The 10,902-nt window shown below is 39.5% G+C and overlaps 1 non-coding gene across 1 annotated transcript; it reads left to right on the top strand.

Annotated features, from left to right (window-relative positions):
- Positions 1-8,653: 8,653 nt before the first annotated feature.
- Positions 8,654-8,725, top strand: Trnag-ucc. The gene has a single exon. It is a non-coding gene; the product is annotated as a tRNA-Gly (tRNA).
- Positions 8,726-10,902: the final 2,177 nt, after the last annotated feature.

Raw genomic sequence — 10,902 nt, 5'->3', positions numbered from 1 at the left:
TATGATGTATGCTCAACCACAATGCATGTTTATGGTTATATGTAGGTACATATTTTGATTCATGACTTTTATGAATTGGAACTAGAAAACATAAGAGCTCTGATTTTTTTACTCATTAAGTTTGACTTCCTACCATCACCTTTTCCCTAGTTTCAACTCTAAATTATAAAATTTTATGGCTGAATTAAAATTTGAATTTTCACTATCTGCAGCCATTTTCCTCTAGTGAAAACCAGCAGTTGGATGTGCATTGATGGTCACACACACATAGTGGATTTTCTTCACGCCACCACAAAGATAGTTATGATTGTTACTCTTTCATCCCTGAAACTCTTAACATTTCTAATATATAGTGTAAGATATTGCTTTGTAAAAGTTTTAATTTTAAATGAGATAATGGGTAGATAACGTGGAATAATAACGTATCTATAATGATTTTTCCATTGGAAATGTTTGGATATTATGTACATAAAGAAATTACTTACAATGTATCTACATAGTTCAAAGTAATTTCAAGTGTCCATTTGCTGTATGCAGTTACCATTATGAGCACTTGTTATATGATACTAAGAAGCAGGGGCGCAGCTAAAAATTAAGGCAAGGGGGGGTTTTAGGCGCAACTAATACTTCGGGGTGTGGGGGTATTGCATACCTTCCAGGGTAAGTGGGAGTGGCGGGGCCCTCATCCAGAAAAATTTTATGATTAATGGATCAAAGTGGCGAGTTTTTTGGCTTCCTGGGGGATATTTAATTAATCCTAACACTATTATACCAATTATACTAATCCATTAAGTAAAATGGATTAAATTTAAAAATTTCTCTGACCTCTGGGGGGGGGGGGGTTTAACCCCCAAAACCCCCCTCGCTGCGCCACTGCTAAGAAGGAGACATTTTCATAATTATGAGGTGCAATATGCAGCTAGTATAGATGCATTTTAAATACGTACATGATGTCTAAAATTTCATATAAGGTCATAATTCATATGCCAGGCATTCATAGACCATCCATGTGTTCAGGTTCTACAGCTGAATTTGTGCCATAGGGGTATATTTCTCAATAATATTATTTATTGGATACAGATTGATGCTGAACATTGTCACCCTGGGCCAAATCAGCCAAGTAGGGGTATTGGAGCAAAGTACAAGCATTACCTTTATCCATGCTTCCAACAATTACTTGATCACATGCCTCTGTGTGTCCCCGGGATTATTTTCCTATTGCTGACCCCTCTTCGTGAACCTGGTGATATGAACTTTTACTTCTTACAGGCATTGGCATAACTATGGGGGGGGACATAGATTCTCCCCAAAGCCTCAGAGAAATAAAAAAATTATTTAAAACTCTTGTATAGTTTTGATAGTTAATAGCTGTATCTGCTTAAAGTTGAATTTTTAGAGTCAAAATAATGTAAAATGTATTTCCAGGCACGTCATTTTTCAAAAATTTTTCCGGACCCCATTGCCGGAAAGGGGGGGTCACCACCCCAGGCCATCTCATTCCCCCCCAAAGCAAAATCCTAGTTGCGCTACTGGTTGCAGGTAATTAACTTCATGGTCACTGATATTTAAAAGAGTGGTAGATTCAGAGGGGTAATGGCGGTGACCCCCTCTTAGTGGCAAGACCCCTCTCACAAATTTTATCAAAAAAATTTAATTTTTATTAATTTAATAGTCTCTGCATCCATGTAAAGGGAGTACATACATATCTGTATATGAATTTACATGACTACAAGTCCCAAATGTGAGAGAATTTTCAGTTGTATTTATCTTAGAAAACAATTTATAAGAACCTACATCTGGAGTATGCTCCTATACGGAAGTGAGGCATGGACAATGACCGCAGCGGAGAAAGCAAGGATAGAGGCCTTTGAAATGTGGTGCTACAGAAGAATGATGAAAATCAAATGAATCGACCGAGTTAGTAACGAGGAAGTCCTAAGAAGGGTAGGAGAGAAGAGAAGCCTCATGAAAACCTTAATAAGAAGAACGAACAACCTTATAGGCCACATGTTGAGACATGATGGCCTGATGAAGACAATCGTCGAAGGACAAGTGGAAGGCAAGAATGGAAAAGGAAGACCCCGAACAAAGTATATGGAACAAGTAAAGAGAGATGTGAAAGAGAAGAAATACGTAGGAGTAAAAAGATTAGCTGATAGGAGAACTGAGTGGAGAGCTGCGTCAAACCAATCCTAGGATTGTTGACCAGTGATGATGATTTATCTTAGAGTACTCCCTAATGTTAAAACAAGCTCAAAAATAAAATAAGCTGTGTCCCAACTCATTAGGGAACATGAATTTGGATCATAACCCCCCCCCCCCCCCCAAATTTGATGCTGAATCCACCACTGATCTAAAAAAACATAGCTACTCCAAAATGTAATTTTTACTTGCTTGCTCAGCTTAGGCTATCTGAAACTTTCACCTTACATGACAAGGATTTTCAAGTTTCTCTGACTTTTTTCCATTATTATTTTGTCAAATGATACTCTCGCATTACCATTAGGCTCTATCATGGGTTTCACATGCCATATTTTACATGTTAAATTTCTTATTCCTTACTCTTATCTATCAGTTAAACAATTACATCTTTGCCAAAAATATTTTTTTAATTCTTACCTCATACACAATACTGCTTCCAAAATGTTGAATTATATACTTTTGAGGGCAGATTATTGCTCCCCTATCATCTTGTTCTCTTTCAGGTTACCTATCTTCTTTTGTGATGCTGGATGATCTCTTCTCAATAGTCCTACCCAGATTTTACGTTAGTTGCTCAGACAGAGCAGCCAGGGTTCGAATCCCAGTCAAGAAAAATTATATTTTCTAAGTAGAAAATTCTCTCTTCACATGTGATTGCGGATGACTCTTTGAAGGTATATCGTGCCGTCGGTTAGTCAGTAACTTTTTGCGTGAATAATCCATGCCATGTAGAGCACTTCTAGAATGCAAGTTGTGGAAGAATCTCCCCTCATTTTTTATGCTGCTTGTCTTCACGTTCCCATGGTTATCGTAGGGGGGGGGGGGAGAGGTTTGGTATTCGGAGGAGGCAGCTGCAGGGGCGGATCCAGGGTTTTTTTGGGCATAAGGGTCTGACAGGTTTTCTCATATTTGAGATCAAAAACAAAATACAGAAATTACTGTGGAAAATATTCTCTTTCTTTTGACATGAAAGCTATTAATATTAAATTAAATGATTGAGGCTCCGTGATACACAATGTAAAACGAACGTAATGATAACCGTATTAAAAATCTTCTCTATTTTTTAAGCTAAATAGATTCAGGCTTCAATTTTTTGTACCAGATGATGGCTCAGTGAGCCGAAACGCGTTGTACGCAGTAAAATATTTTGTGGAAAAGTGCTACGATATTTTATTTATTTATTTTTTAAGCGTCGGGGTACGTGCCCTCGAGCCCCCTCCCCCTTAAATCCGCCAATGGGCGGCCGATAGCACAGTTCAACTGCAGTTTGGAATTGGATACCGAGGGAGGGGTCACGGGGTTACACTTCTGCGGGCCGGGAACCAAGTCCGAGTCTTTTACGCCCAAGTGTCCTCAGGATAGGGGAGGAGAGGAAGGAAAGAGGGAAGAAGGGGCCGCCGTGATGCCAGCCCAACGACGCCGCCGGAGTATGGATAGAATAGGGATAGGGATGATTTTGGGATAATAGAATCAGGCCCATATTTATAAATCGATATCTGGTTTGAATAGGTGTGGGTAGAGCTCACTACTGACAAAGTCTCGGGCGTGTGAAATTCTCGTTTTCAGGGTAGAGAGGCCAGCTCCCTTTCCCTGGGATATCCAACTTGTATAGGATTTTGTTAGGGTGTCTCATCCACGTTTGAACCTATTCCTTTGAGATCATTCACTCCTAATGAATTAGTTACGACAGACAGCGCTTTGTTACAACGGACAAAACAAGCGAATAGTAGACAATCATGTAAAGAGCCTCACTACCGCGGTGAAAGGCGCCGACTTCAAAAAGTTAAAGCAGCGATTAATGGACTAGAGCTAAAATTACGCGAGCTAATTAGATGGTAGGCTTAGATTTATTAGGGAATTAAAAATAGATACCTTTCAGAGCGACACTGTGAACATTATATTAGAACCTCGATATATTTCCAGGTCCGACGGAAAAGATGAATTCAGAGATATTCATATTTTGCCGAACGGATAGGTATGGGCATTCGTTTTTCCACCGCAAAATAAAGAACTTTAATAAATGATAGGATTAGTTTAGTTACTTAGAGCATTTACTTTTTATTTGTAAACGGCTGGTGTGCCAACACCCCCCGCCATACACCCGTTAAGACGGCTTACGAGGTAGTACGTAGATATAAATGTAGACGCAGATCTCCACCCTTACCATGACGAGAAATCATATCTGATCCCACCGGTGCAGATTGTGGGGTCTCATGGACAGTGGCGCAGCGAGGGGGGTTTTGGGGGATAAAACCCCCCCACACACTCAGAGGTGTTATACATTTTAATCCATATTACTTAATTGGATAAATATTACTTATAGAATAGCGTAAGAATTAATAAAATATCCCTCTGAAAGCCGTAGAACTCACCATTTTGAACCATTTATCTTAATTTTTTTCTGGGGGAGGGCACCCGCACCTCCCGTATTCCATACCCCCAAGTTGCTCCTAAAACCCCCCTAACCTTAATTCCTTGCTGCGAGCCTGCTCATGGACAATTAACCTCTTTATCATCATGCAAAGATACTGGAGAAGTTGGGAGTCAGATTCAAGCAAATGAAAGGGTAAAGGTAATGGACTCAACTAAGCGGATACCGATGAGACTGCAGATTGAAGACTTTGAATCCCCGGTTAATTTTGCTGACGCGGTGGGTCCAAGAGCTAACTCTTTAGGAAATTATTTTACAGTCGATCATTCTTTTATTGATTTATCCGTTGGCACAGGTTGAGTTTATTCCTGCTGGATTTCATCTTTCAAAATTTTTACCTCGTCGATTGTTGTCATCGGTGATCGGTTACGATCCACAGATTATGTGGTTACCCGCATGAACTTCAATGCCATCAATGCAACGCGATAAAACGACCTTGACTCGCATGGACTGAAAGAAATGGTAAGATAGATAGATGGTTACGTTGAGGGTCAGATAAAAAGTGGAAAAATCTAGATCGCGAAAAAGAGCTTAAAGCCGGTAGACCTGGGACTGGACGATTAAAACAAATATTTTCCATCTAGGCTATGAAACTATTACCTTATTATACTCCTCCATGGATAGTAATGTGCGGAATTAGGGTACAGGAAATGCGATAATTGAATCATTTAATTTTAAAGTTCATAGACTTTTCCAGAGATTTGAGCCGACCCAAGTGCCAATAACTAATATGATTTGACATCACATATGGTGTTCATTTTCTAATAACAAATACACTGGTGGCTAATCTTAAGTTTTATTTCCATCCCGATGTACATATTATCAAGCACCTAATGCTAAAACATTTTTGTTAAAACGGAAAATATCCTAGCAAAAATCAACGTTTTGCTATGCTTATAAGTCTAAAGACAAGTATTCCCAAAAGTGCCTGGAAAAAAAGAGAATTTTCCAATGCTAGCTTCAAAAACTTTATTACGGGGACCAAATTTTTGTTGCCAGTCAACGGAAGGGAAAATTTTGAAATTAGAATGAAAATGACGTGTTATTTTACGGAGGAGCCTTTTTTAATGGTGTACAAATTTTTTGCGGGCAAGATTGTCATTTGAATCTAACTTGGTTGCCCAGAGACCTTGAGGAGCCTGAAGAAATGATATTTTAACGTACCCTACCCACATTTAGGAAAGCTGAACATCTTATTCGTGGCCCCCTTGAAAGATGAAAGCCCCCTTGCCATCCCTATCTGCGCGGCCCTGAAAACGCAAGATATTGGGTGCCCCAGGCGTAACATGGGCACACGCAATTATCACTGGCTGAAAAATTCTTCAGTCTTCATCACCAATATAAAATCATAAATTTCTTGACTGCAGTTTTATCACTCTAACCCAATAACGTATTTTTCATTTTGATGGAGCCAACAATATTTTACCCCTTATGCCTTACCCTTGAAGTTGCGATGGAATAAAAATAACCGATAATTTATAATTTATCCCCGAGCTAACTCAACATGGTCACTGCAAATTTCTAATTGACTCGAATGAATAAGATTATGGCGTACGAGTAGTTAGCCTTTTTTCTCCGTCTACTAAAAATTGATGCTATTATTTATGAACCAAGAAATATTTTTCGAGTATCAGTTAACAATTTTACGTGCTTTAACTTTCATTCATGTTAGGACTTTTGCTTACATGTGCCTGGGAAAGGCTCAGCATCATTGGATAGAACATCGTTCAAATGTTATGTTAAGACGTAAGTACTGGGGTACCTATGCAATTGAAAATATTGATGAAATTTGAGATAAGAATCGTAATTACAAATAGAATATGCGGTGCAAATACTGGGTGGCGGTGGATATAGATTCGTGGACATTGAAATCGTTCTCATTGTGTGCATAAGCACTGAGATCTCATTGAATTGGCTTCGAAACTAAACGATCTCACAAAAGTTTCTCATTTCTAAGGAAGGTAGCAGAGGTAGTTCGTCTGTGGCCCATAAAACATATTTTCTAGGTACTTAGATGGTGGGGGAGGTATGAGAGAAAGAGCCAATGAAGAATTATTGCTCAAGGCTTAACGTCTGTGGTCAGCTATGAATCACAGCTGAAGCTGTCGAATGTTAACACATAACACACCTTCCAAAGGTTTCGCTGGATGCGATGGGGTAATGCCACTTGCGTGCATGACAATTATATGCGCCAAGGAAAACCTAAGATGATGATGGCCAAGGAAATCAAATGCTCCCTCCTTTTGACTGCCTCATCGTAATGCCATCTTCTTCATGCGCGACAGCGGCGTGACGTCCGTCATTTGTTCGACGGCGGAACTCTCGAGCGCTTCTAGCATTATTCATCCTCCGCCCTCCCGACCCCGCTGCACATTACATCCATTCTGCCCACCTCAAAATTTACATTATGTACGCCATGAACTTTCGTTTAACCCGTGATTACTTCCATCCGCTATTCCTTCTCGAAGAGGTCGATCGTAAGACTTACATGAAATTGGTGGCTGCTCTTTAACGTGACATTTAAGTGCTTGCGTCCTATGGGATGAAGTGGTTGTTGCCTCATCTCCATGCAGAGTTCGTGTGATTGCAGAGGATGTTATTCAAGGTAAGCCATAAAAGGTTATATTTATTCTCTGAATTATTAACTATGACATTCTCCTGATGACTCGATCTCTCAGAGAAGATCATATTTTCGACGAGTGGTTGACAGCTACACTGGCGCAGCGAGGGGGGTGGGGTTCTGGGGTATAAAAGTAAAGTCTATAAGTAATACTAATCCATTAAGTAAAATGGATTAAACTTTAAAATTTTCTCTGAGCTGTGGGGGGAGGGTTCTGGGTGATAAACCCCCCCCCCCAGAACTCAGAGAAATTTTTAAGTTTAATTCATTTTACTTAATGGATTAGTATTACTTATAGAATAGTGTTAGGGTAAATCAAATATCTCTCATAAAGCGGTAAAACTAGTCATTTTGAACCATTAATCTTAAAAATTTTCTGGTGGAGGACCCCCGTAACTCCCACTTACCCTGGCGGGTATGCAATACCCCCAAACCCCAAGGTATTAATTGCGCCTAAAACCCCCCCTAGCCTTGATTCCTAGCTGCGTCCCTGGACAGCTAATCATCGTCATTTATATTGTAGCAATAATATTTGCTGTGCGCAGATATCGCCCCCACAGTCCACACCTTTCAAAACTAAGTGAGTTGAGAAGTTTTCTTTTTCAGCACCCTTGCGTTAGTATTTTCGCAAATTATCCATATGAGCCATTATGAAGGTACTTCTTATGTTGACTCCTGATTGCTGTATGCGGTATTTCCGTCTATGTAATCATTAGTGAGAGCAGCGGTGTTCTCTTTTGGGTGTACCCGCGCCAGAATTTGGTTTACTGGCCAACAGTTTAGTCTCCGTTGCTGGAGACGACCTCAGAGCAATGATACATCTCTTTCGCGTCGATCATTTAAAGTATCGCAAAGGTAGTGGGGGAAAGGGGTAGGTGTGAAGTTTCCAGTCAGTTCAAAAGAAACGAAGGTATTTACAGAACCGGGTGCACCCAAAAAGAAGCGGGTAAACCCAAAAGAGAATGCCGGTGGACATCGAGGACCACGAAAGTTTTAACCTATTGAAATTAGGGTAGAGATAATTTTCACTTCTGGCGACTACCTAATTATAGTTTATTGCGAATTATGTTCCCCGTTGATCCCTATTTTTATCGATTAATCCATTACAAATCTTAGTATGGCATGTCTTGCAAATACATCAATGACTTAAACTTGACTAACATAATGCATTTATTTCAATAAATTCTGTATTACATGTATTTATTCGCCCAGAGTTGCTGCATAGTAATGGGGCATTTTATTGCCTCATAGTGACCCACAAAAAAACCCTGGTGTCAAATAGATGCTCTGTTTTCACGCTTAAACACGTAGATTTTTAGATTGTATTGATGACAACTTAGGCTTTCGAAGATAAGGTTAATGTGATCATTGTGGTATCTTGACTTCCCCTGTAGCAATCAGCGTCGGTGGTGTGATGGTCAGCATAGTTGCCTTCCAAGCAGTTGATCCGGGTTCGATTCCCGGCCGACGCACAATTTTTTTACCTCACAACCGGACAATGTGTTCAGGGGTCCAGGGCGGGCCCCTGCAAGGATACGCTCTCGAGGACCGGGAACCAAGTCTGAGACTTATACGCCCGAGCCTCTCGAGAGGGGGAGGACAGATAGGAACAAAGGATTAGAGGCATCGCCGCGATTAGAGCCCGACGACGCCTCAGGGAAAGGACGGGGAAGGAAGGACGGGACGAGGAATCCTGCACCGTCACAAAGGCGGGCAGGTCCTACTATAAGCGAAACCAAGCAATATGCAATTAATATTCTAACGACCTTGGGGGATTATTCTACGAGGAAGAATAATCCAACGATCAAATCGTTAGATCTCACAACCGGACAGTCAGATTCAGTAAATCATTCATTGTTACTGCATGCCGCGAATCGAACAACATTGACCTACCGCTACGTAAATCATCATCACTCGCCTCCTTCAAAAAGGCGCTACACGTAAAACTTCTTCGAGAAAAACAACGAGACATGTAACATCATGGGAACAGTAGGAAAGATTCATCACTTATCTCCTCCGGCTTCATCCAATTTTCTTTTTCTTTACAGGTACTGGGTGACATTTCCATGTAATTTATTTTATTTGTAGATACCCAGGTTTACATTAGCTCTCTCAGTAGGTTTTCGCAGGTTTTTCACGCTCCCCTTCTTTAGTGGGCGTTTTCCTGCAATGGTTTTTTTCCAATAAGGATGACAGCCAATATCCTAAGGTTTTTCCCACGTTCGCTAACATCTTTTTACACCTGGTCAATGGTAAAATGGTAACCAATGCTAACTTATAATTTTATTTGTTGATTGAAAATGGAACTTCTGTTTCTTTTTATGTAATTTCTCTGCATGTAATTTCATGAGCAACTTCATTTTATATTTAACTGCATAAATTTCATGTTTGACGAGGGGTTAGATGGAAGATGTGACTTTCTAGTCCCAATCTCGCCCAATACAGACGTATTATTATTATTATTATAGCAATAACTTACCGTTTTCCTGCAGTGGGCTTATTCCAATAATGGCGAAAGTCAATATCCTTAGGGGTTTTCTACGCTTGCTCACATCTTTTTGTATGTACTTGGTAAATGGTAACTTTGTTGACTTGATATTTTGTTTTTTGATTGAAAACCGTACTTCTATGTCTCTTTTGCCATAATTGACTGTGTTTAATGCCAATAGCAACTTGACAATGTATTTAGCTGCAATAATTTAATGTTTGACGAGGGGTTTGATGGAAGATTTGACTTTCTAGTCCCAATCTCGCCCGATAAAGACGTTATTGACGTGCGGTTCTGATAGCAGCATTCTAATCACGACCTTGGGTTACAGGCCAGTAGAATAAATAACATTATAATGAGAATTGGAAAAAGTGTTATTCCACTATATCTTGCCTGCTTCAGTTACCTTTATTATCACCATCTAAGGCATTGCCTTCTGTGTGAGCTCATTGTTCATCCGTTACCATAGTCATTCGCTTACATTTCAAGGTATCGCTGATTGAATATTGCGTTAAGGTGGGTGGGCTTGCAGACGATATTATTGTTTTTTAAATACCAAACTACAAGGACTAAAATTTAAAAATTATTGAATATTTCTTGGACCTTTTAAAATTAATGATTTTCTTGCTTTTGTTGGAGATTATTCGTCATCTATATCTTTTGTCGATTAAAGGAAAAAGCATCGGTTAAAGTTGCAATGAAAAATAAATATTTTGGACAATACTTTTCATATATTGTATTTTACGTACGCATACAACGAAGCAACTGTGATTTTAATGAATTATGAAACCAGCATTTGAATGAAAACTTCGGTATGCGTGCGTTTCAATGTGAGGATACTAAGGTGCTTTAGTTAGCCATTTTATGCTAAGATCATAACGCTGTGTCTTGTAGATACTATTTTTCATATAATATTTATGTAAAATCCACAATTACCTAAGTTCAGATGTGTAGAGATAGGGAACAAAAAAAACTTCCTCATAAGCAGTAAATATAAATTTGATTAGTTTCTACAGCGGTAAAAAGTGGAAGTATAACTTTAAAAAATAAAAATCAAATGCTGGGAGGTGGAAGGGATTGGGACAGGAAACCGTCTCTTTCCATACTTGTCGTCTGAACCCGTGATTGTGATGAAGTTGCTTGTGCTTTACATCGCGTGCT

The sequence above is a fragment of the Ischnura elegans genome, chromosome 1 (genome assembly GCF_921293095.1).
Source record: "Ischnura elegans chromosome 1, ioIscEleg1.1, whole genome shotgun sequence".
Lineage (NCBI taxonomy): Eukaryota > Metazoa > Arthropoda > Insecta > Odonata > Coenagrionidae > Ischnura > Ischnura elegans.
Note: the sequence above shows the minus strand (reverse complement) of the source record. Positions and strands in the feature narration are given on the sequence as shown.